Source organism: Dicentrarchus labrax, unplaced genomic scaffold (genome assembly GCF_905237075.1).
Source record: "Dicentrarchus labrax unplaced genomic scaffold, dlabrax2021, whole genome shotgun sequence".
NCBI classification, from domain to species: Eukaryota; Metazoa; Chordata; class Actinopteri; family Moronidae; genus Dicentrarchus; species Dicentrarchus labrax.
This window is the reverse complement of record NW_026136705.1, coordinates 12089141-12103569: the sequence shown is the minus strand read 5'-3', so window position 1 is coordinate 12103569 and position 14429 is coordinate 12089141. Positions and strand designations below refer to the sequence as shown.

Genomic DNA, 14429 nt, shown 5'->3' with positions numbered 1-14429 from the left:
TATATCGGGGTGCATGGATAGAAAAGAAAAGAAGTTAGAATTAGCCTTTAAAATAAATCCAAAAGATATTCATGGTGCCAATTGACTGCAGCAATTATCAGATCCACAGAGCTGTAACATTTATTCAAATGCAAGCTCAGAGCTGACTGACAGGTCAATCGTGTCAGTTTTTTTCTATTTTTTGCCAGTTGCAATGTATTCGATCCTGTGGCACAGAACAAAATCAGGTCAGAGACTGCTGGCTGGCACAAACATTCACACAAACACACCTGGGATTTGGCACAGTACAAGTGCAGTCTTGTACTATTTGCTGCTGCATGAGCAAGGGTTAGAGGTGGCATTGCATGCCTTGCACAAGGGCACCTTGAGCACATCTTTGAGAATAAGGTGAAAACGTCTCATTTGTCTCTCCCCCATGGCCAGATTTTGTTCCAGCTCCTCTCACCGATCAGACCACACCACCCCCAAGGTCACAGAGTGTTACTGATCTGCCCCCCTCCCCTGTTCCTACTACTGCAATGACTCAGATGAAGATTGCTATATCACTGTCAGCAGCAGCTCAAAGGCTTTGGCATCGCTGTCAGCCGCGGTTGGACCTTGGGCACCTGCGTCAGTACCGCTCCGAGCGCCGGAGCCCGCTGAATGAGGGGGCCCACTCACTGCTTTCCCTCGCCTGGGAGGTTGTTGTGCAATAACGCACGAGGAGGGGAGGAAAAGAAGAAGAAAAAAAACACACACAAAAAAAGAGTCCCTTCCAGCTGCCGAGAGCATCACTGACAAGCTGGTCGGTTAACAGTGAGCCTTCCCGCAAACGTCCACCCGCATGTCCATGTGGGCATTGATCCGCGTGACAGACAGCCGCCGCTAAAGCAGCCCTCCAGTTCAGGGTTTGCCCCTCCTGGCCAGCACCAATCTGAGATGGGTAGAAGGAGGGGGCGGGAAGGTTAGTTTGAAGAGGGCAGAGCTTTGCGAGAGGACGCCGATTTCCCTATTATTTCACCGCTGGAAAAAAGAAATAAATAAATAAAAAGAATTCCAAACCCAGTGGACACTAACAGTTGAGGGAGACATCAGTCGGACCAAACGTCAGAACCTCATTAACTCCAAGGAAACCCAGTCGGGAGAGAGAAGAAACAGCAGGAGCACAACCCGTACAGCTGCTGGTGAGATTATTCTTGTTGGTTGTTGTTTTTTTTTTTTTAAAATGCTAGTCATTACCTATGGTGTGTTTCATGTAACGTGATTTGTTAGGTTTGGCACATGTCGGTGTCAGGGTAATAGCCGGACGTGGTCGCAAATGTGCTCAGTGGCAATGTTTCATTCACATGCAACAACTGCTGTTTGTGTGTCTACCGCAGTATAATTGATGGTTTAACAGGTCTCCCTCGCGTGTTCAAGTGGGGATGATGCTGATGTGGGGTTGCGGCGCTGCATGCTACACTGTTTCCCGCTACGATAAAAAAAAATAATAAAAAAACATTTGGTCAGGGTGTTTTTAAAGTGTTGTTCGGGCAGCTGTAAGCAACAAATGTGTGGGTTTTTTTCTCTTTATTTGTGGGGAATTCAGCGTTCAGACAATGGCGGTGTTAAATTGTTTTTTTCTTCTTCCTCCAGCTTGACTCTTCGGGACAGTCGAACGGCAACACAATGCGACACCGCGGCTCGAGCCATTAATTGTTACTTTCCGTTAATGGGCAATTAAACAACGGCGCGCGTGACGTTTCTGCTAATAAATCCCGCACCTGCACTGTAAACTCCAGTCTCGTGCGTTGACCCAGCGTGCTGGGAACGAGCTACCGCAACCAGTGACAACACTGTTGAGCAGAGGCTAACTTAACCTTGAATAAAAACCCCCGGTACAGCGAAGGGTCTGGCAGCTATCTGCCCCCTCCTCCTCACCCTCCTCACCCTCTCCCCACAACACTGGCAGTGAAACGAATGCCAGTGGTGCCGTGTTTGTGTTACATCTTTCCGAACTGATCAATTTAACTGACGCAAAAAAACAGACTTGGTGACGACAGGGGGAAAAAAACTAACATTTCCATGTTGCCACGCGTTTTTCCCTTAAGGGACTTGCTTCCCTTTATTATTTAAAGTCAGTGTAGTTGTGTGTTTTGCTGTAGCGATGAGGGAGACATAAGCCTGCTTCATTTAAAAAACACAATCCCTTCTTCTCTCTCTCTCTCTCTCTCTCTCTCTCTCTCTCTCTCTGTCCCCTCACCCCTCCTCTCTGTGGTGACCATGCATGGTATGTATTGTGTCCATAGCCACATGCTGAGCAATGTACAACAGGAATGATGTTTCTATTACATCAGACCCAACAGCTTAAATTATTCAAATCTTCCAGAAACATCTCACCCCTTGCAGAAGAACATACACATCCCCCCCTTATGTTGGCTGTTTGCTGCCCAAGAAGAACCACAGTCAAACAAATGGCCCACCAATGGTTTCCACCCTGGAGTAATGTTGGAGAAGGTCTCTAACAGAGCTCCTAAAAGTGATTATTTTTGATGCATCTGTGTGCAAGATGTGGCGCCCGGCCAGACAAGATGTATGTAACAAACGAACCTGTCGGTCCTGCATATTTAAAGTGGAAAGGTAGAAAGATATGTGTGCACAGGTTAAAAAGGCTCGACACGAAGATACTTCACATAAAGAAGAAATTTAATATTTCATTAGTATTTAGCTTCATCATTTCATGCTTTTAAACCTGCCTATGTCAGAAGCCAAGCTCTGGTCTTAATTACTGGACATCATCCAGATCAAGGTTATAAGACATCCTTCACTGGATGATTTTTCCGCTGACTGCTCTGTCCTTTTGCCTGCCACATTTTAAGGAGCTCCTCCTTAACATCACATATTCATGTTTTTTACCACACCTCTCATTTGATGTAATGCACAGTCATCTGTAGCTCCTCGCAGCCTTTCCCCCCCTGCCTGCCATCCCCTCCGTCTGCACGCTACATGGCTCATAATGCGATGACTCCCTGGACTCATGAGTGTGACCACAAGTAAATGACTTTTCTCAGCCAGTTTCTTCATCTGTTGAGACATACAGAGCACAGAGCCCCTTTTTCACAGTAAATGGCCGCGTGGTAGAAGGGGAGCAAACTCGGATTTATTGTCCAGCAGGGAACGTGTCAGGGAGAGCAAATTTTGAGGGAGAAGGTGTAATCTTTTCTGAAAGTTGCAGATGGATATGTTGCACTTCTGGACCTGCTACATTCAAAGTGCTGTGATTAGAGGATCTGTTTGTAATTGCTATTCTCTGGATTCTGCATGCAGATGCAGTCAAATAAAACGTGTAGCAAAGATAAGAGGCAGATTGTTGGGATTAGCATTTCTATATTGTTCCTGGAGGCACAGTAAGGCATGATGCGGTAAAATGCAAAGTATCTCCAGTGATTACAAAATAAATGAGGGTAATGTCTCCCAGAGTGTTACGGGAAAGCACTGCCTTTGTTTTGTTGCAGGAGTCAAATATTCTGCCCATAAATTAAAGTTAATGTTTACAACATGTTTTGGAAACGATTCAGTATGCTAAATAATAGGGTTACCCCTCCACTACTGTTCCGTGTTTGCAGTTTAAAAAGCCCAGACACACACATACATTTCCCTACAGAGAAGCTTGTTTTGGAGATGTCAATATGTACTGAGATCCACCACGCAGCTCAAGTGGAGATGGGACTGTGGAATAAAGCTACTGTCTGATGATGATAATGATAACAGCTGACAGGAGGTAATCACGAGAGCCCTCTAAGTATTTTGAAGCCTCCGCCATGATCATGTCAGTCATGACCAAGAGGCTTTGAGGGGAAATTTACAGCTTGGCTCCACAGGGGCAAAGACGATGAGAAGTGGAACAAAGCGGGACAATGAGAAGGCCATGCTGGGTTAATACAGACAGGCAGAAATGGATACACACCCTGCACTTATCCGGCACAAGCAAACATAATTCATAGGATGAAGTGAAGAAATAGAATATCTTAAGGTTGTGGAGTGCTTTTGCATTACTGTGAATTTCTCAACGTATTCACTGCTTCCAAAAATGTTACTTACCTCATTCATTCTGTGTCGGGTGAGCTCCCATCATTTCCCCATTTATGTGCAAGAGAAGTCAGATTAATCACTGAAGCTCCATTCAGATAGGAATAATGTTACCTCCAGACACCCACTGATTCATGATCATTTCTGTGATTGTCACTGATCTTAATCCTGCACAAATTTTCTGCCACATCTGTAATTTTGTTACATAAAAATTCCACAAACACTTGTATTACAGTATTTTGGCAGAGACAGAGGACTCCTGACAAGAGCGATCACATGTGAATGCACATCCCAGTAATTTAGGGACTGAAACTGCTTGCCAAAACTGCATGCAATATTTTCCAACAAGTACATTATGTGCAGAGCAAATCACAGACTATTGTTTGATGAAAGACTGTTGAAGCTTGTGCCACAGTTGCACAGTTAAGCCGTTCAAGTCGATCTTGTAGATAATCATTGTGACAGATTTGTTATTTAAAAGTATATTTTTCTATTTAGCTGTATCTTGCTTGTCAAAAGCAGTTATATATTTGTGGGGGAAGAAAGAGACATTTTACTTTTGCACAATTTAGCACACTTGCCTCCTAATGAATTCATGAACATTCATCCTTTGACAACACCTTCCATTGTGCAATTCATTGTCACTGCAGATGTTCACCTTTTGTTTCTCGCACTCCACGTTTCTTGCAGCACGTAGAAAGGAAGGGGGGAGGAAATCAGCATCACAGAATCATGTTTGACAAACAAAAAAGCAAGAAATCACTGATCCAACAGGCATTTAAATGAAGCTTTTCACATTGAGCCACCATGAAATCTGCATGTATGTACTGTGGGTAATGTTGGAAGAAAACCACTCTATTTTGATTCATACGGGGTTTTTTATCAAAGCGATAAAATCGATGTTACTTTGTGTTGTAGAAAATATAATTCTACCTTGCTATCGCTTATTATCACCTACTCTCTCTAACTGCATATGTCTTTCAGGGTTTGCTGTGACCTTTAAGGTTGACAGTCAAAATCTCTCAAATGTCAGAATCTTCCAGGAACTTAAAGCTCAATATCAGGAGGACTTGGCTATATTGGAGAGGCAAGAGTCTGCGGGCCCCCGAAAAGCTCTTAAAATGTCTGAGACTGTATTATCCACATTCTCAGACCTGCGACGGTGCTGAAGAAAGATAAATGCTGTATTTTAAAACATCATTTGTCCAGTGAAGAATTGCCCCAGTCAGGCATTAATTTGATCAACTGGCACAAAAAAAGGAAGCAGAGCATTAAATGTTGGACTTTTGATTGAAGCTGGCAGAGAATTAAGAGGTATTTTAGGCCTTTCAAGTAACAGACAATGTCCGATCTTGTTCCTGATCCAGATAAGTTGAGAAAGTGCTTGAAGGTTATTGGCAAAGACAGCAGGTGCATATTGGTTAATTCAGGTGCGTGGCACAAATTGCAGTCAAGTGTGATGTGTGCAGAGGGAGTTGCGATGCACTTCTGGTGTTTTCGAGCCTGCAGGCACACAGGAAGAGACTTAAACCCTCACATGGTTGCATAACCTGTACACAATCCAAAAAAGTTATTTTTCTCTAGAACTCTTTTTTTCTCTAGAATTCTTGTTCAGAAAGTCTCTCTCTATGAAATTTAACCAACACAGATAAACAGCCAGTAATCTGCACATCATGTTGACCATCTGAGTCACAGGTCTACCTCGACTGCTGATTCTTCAGACTCTACTTTTGTCACAAACACAGAGAAAAGAGACGATGCACACAGCTGTTGCCTCGGTAACCCGGTGTTTTTGGCTGAAGATACGGAGAGGGGGATTATCAGGAACCAATGCCCCTGAGGGGTTTCTGTGATGTCAAGAGGAGAGAGGAGCTTTAATTGTCTTCCAATTTTTTTTTTTTTTTTAATGGACCTAAGTAAATTGTGTGTGTCAGGAGTGTCCAGGGGGTGTCACCATCTTCAGCACTGATTAATTTTACTGCAACAACTAAAGCGTCAAGATATAACCAAACCAGTGTGAAGTTTTTGTTGTCATTCTGTGACAGCGGGGTGCTCGCTGCACAATATTTAGGCCAGAAAAACTGTGAATCTGGTGTGTGTGATCCTGCTTTGGCAGTGTGCAATGAATGCAAACATATATAATGAAAGCAAGATAATCAAACATGCAACAGCAGGAATATTACAAGGCACTCTCATGTACATAGTGCCTCTTGTGTTTGTGCTGTTAACTGATTTGGCCAGCTTCCTATTATTTCTCAGAAAAAATGTGGATACGCAAATTATCCAAGGCATTTTATCGAACTTGTGTTTACCTCAAGGGATGCCACTGGCCTTAAGATAACACTTGAAAACCTTGTAATGTCAAATAGTATGGGAGGCAGTAGGGCTGGACAGTAGAGCTTGCACACTAACCCAGGTCCCTGCTTTTCACTTGTGCTTTTGTTTAACTTCTGTGATAGAAAATCGAATATCTTTGGGTGTTGGACTGTTGGTTGGACAAAACAAGCAATTTGAAGATGTCCTCCTGGGCTTTGGGAAATGATAACTGGCATTTCCTGTATTTTTTTGACAACTTTAAAGCTCAAGCGATTAATCAAGAATTGATCGGACATAATAATTGGTAGTTGCAGCCACAGTGGACAGTAATGTGAGCTCCTGCCTGTGCAGCGGGAGGTCCGTAGTTTGAGCCATGTTTAGCACTTTAGTTGAGCATACATTGTTCTACGCAGACACATCTTACTGTAACTCAAAATACATTTCTGCACAGAATCAGCAGTTCCCTTTTTCATACGTAAGCTCACTACTGATGCCATAGTATTATTGTTTTTTATCACAGGCTGCCAGATGATTGTGTGCATTTTAATGTGTGTAGCTTTTGGCCACCCTCATGCTGTCTCAACCTACTCTTTCTTGCAGCAGGTATAGCATACAGACATTTCTTTCACAGAGATTACTTTACATCACTATTGCATTGCCATGCTCAAAACGTGGTGTAGGTGTGATGATAGCTGCTGAAATATATCTTTTAAATGCACAAGGGGATTTTACAGTTTAAATTATAGCATAAATTGTTCCTGTCAAGAACAATGACTATCAGATTTTCTGCATTTGCTACAGGAAATGTGTTAGTCAAGGTTATAATGGCTGACTAACCTAAATGCCTCAATAAACAGAGGGAGTCAGGGGGATAACGAATGCAAAATGCTCAGATCTGACAAGGCAGCAGGGATGCAAGAAGAATAAACATCAAATATGATTTTAAAAAAAGGCCTTAATTGCAATGCCACAATGCTGGAAGCTTGTTCATAAGCTCTGAGGCCTGACGGCTACAGCATGGTCACCTTTAATCTTTAACCTTGACACAGGAACTGTCAGGAGGTTCCTGTCTTGTCTTAGGATTTCCGGCTGCACACAGGGTCATAAGGAATCTTTAGTTCAGACAAGTTGGGATCAGGTCATTCAAAGAATAAAAAAAACATTACCAGTTCTTAAAATCAAAGAGAAACAGGCATCCAGTGACAAGATGCTACAACAGGAGAGATGTGGTCCTGTTTGCTTTAGTTAAAAGCCTCGCTGCAGCATTTCTGAGCACACTGGAGCAGCTTCATGGTTAAGACAGATAAAGCAGTCATTGTGAGCGCCTGGAATGCTATTAAGATATCATTTAAAGATCATTTACTGTATTTTTTTTATCTCAACCATGAAATATTCACAACTAACGGAGAGGTAATAATAAAACATGGTTCTCTCTCATTTTCTGACCCCCGAAAGCACTTTTATCAAGAGACAGTGCTACTTTATTACATCTGATAGACCATGAAAGTGCACTGTAGACGCAATATACCTCAACAAAATATCATTCATACATCTAAGGGTTTACCTGGTTTGTGCCGGCCCGCTAGAAGAGCTTTTATTAACATTATAGTGCATCCTGCCTGAAAATGCACACAACAGACATGAACTGCAGTTCCTAACGCACTAAAAACATCCGGATAAGACCTTTACAAGAGCTATGGGGCATACCTTTGAATACTGATTCAGTCCTTAGGTAATCCTAAAACTGGGGCTGTGCAAATTCACCTCAAATGAAAATAAATGTATTCTGCAAACAAATGTCACTGCTGTCAGTGCAGTGTCAGTTTGTTCCTCTGTCTGCTCAACAGTGCATGTTAAAGAGGAGCATGGAAGCTGATCTTTATAATAAACAGTATGTGTAACTACATCTTTAGTAATTTGATGTAAATGCAAACTACACCACAGCAACAAATATTCAGACAAAAGGCAGAAAGGGTGACATTTCTCTGCAATCAGCAGGCATGCTATCCTACTGTAATGCTGTTGAGTTTGACAGTCAGACCTTGGCTTTGCCTTGATGCATATCCATGAACATCACGAATAGGAGAGCAGACAACTTTGTCGGACTCCGACACCCACCTTGAACGAGTTTGACTTCATGCCAAGAATGCGAACACAGTTCTCTGTGAGGACAGGATGACTTGCAGCAGTGACTGTGTCCTCCTGTGAAACCTGTCACAGGTTACCTTGGAGAACATGGTGGTGTTTATCAAAGCAGCTGCTACTTTATTCACTTTCAAACGACCAATCGTTGCAGCTTCAGTTTTGTCTGGATTACAATTAACATTGCTGTGTAGTTAAATGTGATTAGTGTTAATATTAGAGGTGATACTGTACAAAAGGCAATAAAATGGTAAGACTGCATTTATATGATCTTCTGACTACTCGCTACATGTAAATATAAGAGTGCCATAAAGGGTCATCAGAAACAGAAACTAATGCTCATTCACACACACATTCACAGTCTGACGGCACAGCCTTTGGGAGCAATTTCGGTATCTTGAACCGCCAATCTTCCGATGAGTGGACGACTCACTCAACCTCTTAAGCCACAGCTGCCCCCGACTGAGTATTATGAAGATTATTTTATACCATTTCATTACTTTTTCTCTTCATTATTGACCTCTGGATGTTTCTGATTGTCCATTGGACCATTTCCACCCATGCTAGGATATCCCCATAGCTGACTACTTCTGGTCAGTCACTTTCATCTTCACTAGCTATTACAAGTCATCTGGTCAATCATTAACATCATTCGATCAATGATTGGCTTTTTCTGATCAGTTTCTGTCCCTCTCTACCCGTATAGCTAGCTGTATATCAAATCAGAATGTATATATTTCTTTATTATAAATTCCTAAAATGTTAAATTTACCTTCAAATTTCAGACATTTTCAGCCACATCATATCGACTATTAATGCACTATAGTCGTGTTGTGCAGGAGTTTGTTTGTGTATGTTTTTCATATATCCAGTATCCATGTAACGGCCTTCTAAAAGTTCAGGACCAAGTGGGATATGAAGCTTAATTACCATACAAAAGTGAAAGTTTCGGTGTTAATATTACAGTTTCTGTTGGCTGTCTTTGTGTGATTGCAGACTTGAATATTACCTACCGGGCGCGCACACACACACACACACACACACACACACACACACATACACACACACACACACACACACACACACTCCCTGAACTCGATTGACTCAGTGCTCTGTGTTTAGTGTTGTGTGTCGAGTAACGGTCAGGGTTTTCAAGAAGTAAGTTTGCCAGTTTTCAATTATGAATGAAGAAAGGAAAGAAAAAAGCAGGACAGCCTTCGTGAGTACAGACTCCATGGAAGCTATTGCCGGGAGTTTTACTGGCCTTGAAGTTGCATCAAACAAAGTGCGTAAAAATAAACAGTTTGTCCCCAAGAAATGCACATCAGTTCACAGTCCAACGTCTGTCCTGAAAATGGCCAATAATTAACAAAGCAATGAATCAATTATTAAAATTCTATCCATTACTCTCTGCCTATTGATTAATTGATTAATCAGTTGTTTTCTGCTGCAGTCGCATCAGACAGACAGTTTTCTATTGATTGGTAACGGCCATTTTGTGTGTTTTACAGTAAGTTATTTCTTGGTATTTGAAGTGGAGTTTTTTTGCGATAAGGAGTTAGTTTTGAAAAGATGAAAGCACCGTGGCTTGACATTGCCAGTACTTTCAATTGCAACATAATACAGGCTGGTGGGCCATGAAAGATTTAACAATAACCTCCAGAGTCCCCTGAAAAAGCACAAAGGGAAGACAGTCTTTCTTTACAATACAGTGCCTTTATTGACCTACTCATGGCTCAATACTCCAGCACATATTGTCAATGTGTGGCGCTGTCAGAAGGACTTGTACTTCATACTGCTATCATATTCTATAATATTTAAAATATTGGTGTTTTTACTATGTAGATCGCAGCAGCACTGCATGTTTTTTGGCACAACCAAAGAACACAGGAACATTCACGTCTTTGAACTCGCAGGAGAGAATGATAAGAACATAATATTCACTGTGAGCTGTGCCTCGGGGATTGAAAGTACTCGCCACTTTGTTGAGAGCATTGGCTGCCGTTTATTTTGAGACCAGACTGTGATCTTACTAGTTTACTGTATATGAGCAGTACCAAAATAAATGAAAGCTACCTTGCCTTTGAGAGGCAGATGATAAAAAAAAGCAAACACTAGGTGCACTAAGATGGCTTCTGTCCAAGTCAAGACTTCATCTTGAGACACATTTTAAAGACATGGTTTTGAGTGGGTTCCTTGAAAGAAGCCTAATTGGTTACTTTTAATTAAGACTAATTTTGTAAAATACGTAGTCACCTTGGGCAGGTAATGTAAGTAAAATGACAATTTAGCTTGAGGCTGGTACTATATCCATTAACTCACAATGTCATGTTCATAAGAATCAATCATAAAACAATGGAAAAATGGCTCAAATTGATCATTTCTATCCATGCATATAATTTTGGAGCATGTTCTTTTCACAACAGCAGTGTCGAGCATCAGTTAAGCCTGTTGTTAATTGTGATTTTGAGTCAATAAGCAAGCTGTCTCAGCGTTGTTTGTTACAGTCAATTCACAGTTGAATCAGTCTTTTCAAACTAATGAGTCACTTGTCCTGCAAATCTATTGGTGTGATTTAAGCTGAGGTTGAAGATAGCTGTGCCAGTGTACTGTCAGTGTGATGCTGAGGTCCAATCAGTGCTGAGGTAGCTATAATGTAATGTTAATCCCTGTGCAGATATTATAGTCATAGGCCTAATTCAGTTACCCATTTGAATGAGCTCACACATGCCCTTTCCCTCTAAAATCATAGTCTGGTCTACCTTGCCATAGTCTCATTTACCTCTGATTGTGCCACAAAAAACGTGTGTGTCGCTGGCCAGATTTGTAGCCTGAAACACACTCACCAGTGTGTGTCCAGATTGGAGGAGTACTGGAGCTTATCAGCCCCACACTCCACTGCTGCTAGAAACACAGTGGCATGAACAATGCTTAACTGAGTCTTGCTCACTCCAGCTGCAGTCAGTCACACTTGTTGTAGTTGTGTTCATCACGGCTTCTGCCCAACCAGCAAACTCTACCAGAGTGATAACTTGCTGCACCAGCAGTCAAAGCTGCTTTGATCACCAGATTCACTCTCACCACAGCCTGTCCGCCTGTGCAGCGGCAGCCCACACAGGGCATCCAGAATTTTGCTCGTCACAGATACTCAGTCACACTTGCCACAGTCGGGCTGATGCGGCCACAGTCCAAGTAGCCAGCTGCTGTTTGCCTGTGATCTGCCACAGTTGTAGCCAGAGTTGCACTCCCACTTGCTGCATTCAGCATTATTCTCGCCAAAGACGTGCTTACCTCAGCCACAATCAGTCATGCTCACTGGAGTGCTACACAGCCTGAGCAGCTGGCGCTATACGCTACGTGAAACCAAGCAGCCATAGTTGGAGTCACACTTGCCAGAGGCACCCTCACAGCTGCCATCATTCACACTAAGTGGGATCCTACTGGCCACACAAAAAGCCCCAGTAAACATCTCATCCACAGAGACTCACAGCAGGACCCAAAGCTGATCACAGCCCCGTTCAGAGTCACACTCGCCCCATTCCACTGGAGGGAAAGCTGATTATTATCTAGACCGGGGAAAGGTAACTTACAATGGTGGGGGATGCTGGAAAAGCCATGAATTTATTTATGTACGCTTGTTGGCGGATCAAATTTAAATATGTCTTCTATCCGTCTCTGTGGTGTAATAAGAAGGTAATGAAACTTGATGTGTGAGCCTATATTTGTGGAATTCACATTTGCAGCGTAAGGTCTTTTTTGATGCATAGTATCTGCTCTTCAGATAAGATTAAATATTTCTTGCAAGCCTAATGTATTTCAGGGAGGAACACCATCAGTTTTATCCCTTTGTGTCATATGGTAAAATGGGTGGCCAACCCTTGCCTATGGCATACCCGCCTAGATATCTGGGTGAATGAGGAGAAGTTAAAATATGAATTGCCTATTTAAAATACAGTCAAATTACAGTATTTGTTCAACAATAACACATGCCCCTGATTATGCCGATACTCCATATTTCAGCATAAATCTTTGAATTTCATTCCAAGTTCAAGATAGACTGCATATTTCTGCAAACGCACATGAAAAGGTAATTTATAAAACTTATAAGTGGAATCTTGCTTCCTTTTTTTATTTAATATTTGTTTAATACATTGTTTCAGTCTGGAAGTTGCTCTGTCCTCGGACACACCTGTCACACTTTCCGAACATTTTCTTTCATAAAACTGATAAAAGTAAAATGAAGTACAATGATAAAGCACATCTGAATTTGGGATTTTACGATAGCTACAGATCAGATTAAATAGATTTCCAGAAATGAAACAAGCTTGTTGCTTTAGAAACGAGCCCCATTCATCTTAAAGTTGCACCTTATAAGCTCATGTTGTTATATATATGCATCCTTGAACCCTTTCAGTATATCCTTGTTTGGATAGGATAAGAAAACAAGAACACACATTCATTACAATTTCCTGCTAAGTGGCAAAGACAAGCCTACAGAGCGTCAAGGTGAACCACAGCATGGATGTTTGATTTATGCTTTAAATTATTCTATTGGGCCAGTCTAGTGCGTGTGCTGAACTCTACTGCTCTTTGTATGGCTATTACCTGAGAGCGAAACCTTGCATTCCAATTACAGTTAGGCTATATAGCTGTCAGTCACGTTAGTAATGACTATAGCTTCTACTTACACTGAATCGCCACCCTGTCCATGAATACTTCGCCTGTTAGTGTGATCGATAGCTAGTGATCAAGCCACTTCAGAGACGCACTCTTAAGTTGGATAGATGCAGTGATGTTGTATAAAGACCCACTTCACTCCTACAAAAAATGAGCAGGATGTTTTGTGTAAATTAATTGTGCTATGGATGTTTTGAATTGGTTTTCTAATGTGCATACCAAGGTTAACCACAATAGTCAACATTTATCTTGAAGTATGAGCCAATATGTGATTGACCCACAGCCTGAAGGAATATATGACCATTCGATAAAAGGATTCAGGACACGATCAGCTCTGCTGTACTGTAGCTTTACTTGAAGTTTAACTTTACAGGATCAGAGTTTAAGATTCAAAAATATTTCATGAAATCATTTGGGACGATGCCATTGCTTGATTAAGTGGTCTCAGTTTTAATTTTGTGGCACTATATTAACATTTTTAGACATGCTCATCCTTTAACAGCCTTTACAAGATCAGCAATCCCTTTACTGATACTGATGGCTGCAGTCCTCCAATAACATTAAGAGTATACAGCCATGCAGATGCTGAATGCAGATGCTGAACATTTTGAGCTGAGGTAGCTTTAGGAAAAGTCAAGGGACCAAAGTGATAAAAATTCATCCTGCGGGGATTTAGGGACTGTTAGGAGATCACCAAAATAATTAGGATTCATTGTCTGTGGATCATAAATGTCCATCAAATAGATGCTTTGGCCTGCCAGGGTGCTAGAGTAAATGACTAGGGTTTACCAAAATCAATAGGCTTCATCCTCTGGGGATCAGGAATATCTTTGCAATCCAGCCAATGGTTAATGAGATATTTCAGTCTGTACCGAAATGGTGGACTGACCGACCCATGTCCAAAACCACATCACTAGCATGCCTGAAAATGATGTACAGGGAGGGACAGTGAACAAAGGTCTGACATGTTCATGTGCAGAGCATCTTTATTACAGTAGTGACACGAAGTGATATATGGTGCACTGATTGACGGCAATGACAAGGCTGTCATACCATAGAATACACAGCCCATCTCGTGTTCTTGCACTGGTGCGTCTTAAATCCTAGTGAAACCACATGACTAAAAAGGACAAGACGATGCTAGATTGATGTTTGCCATGTGCCCTCTTCGCGTTATTTATGGTTTATTTGATAGGGACAGATACAGTAAACATAGGCAGACTGAAAACAGCTATTCAATGTAAGTA

The 14429-nt window shown here is 41.8% G+C and overlaps 1 protein-coding gene across 2 annotated transcripts in view; it reads left to right on the top strand.

Annotated features, from left to right (window-relative positions):
- The first annotated feature begins 607 nt into the window (after nt 1-607).
- gabra3 (gamma-aminobutyric acid type A receptor subunit alpha3) overlaps nt 608-14429 on the top strand; it is an 85412-nt gene continuing 71590 nt past the window's right edge. Inside the window, exon 1 of one of the 2 annotated variants that reach the window (XM_051401944.1) lies at nt 608-1163. The gene's annotated coding sequence lies outside the window, so the exon portion shown is untranslated. The remainder of the gene's footprint in view (nt 1164-14429) is intronic. The other variant, XM_051401946.1, reaches the window with a different exon arrangement.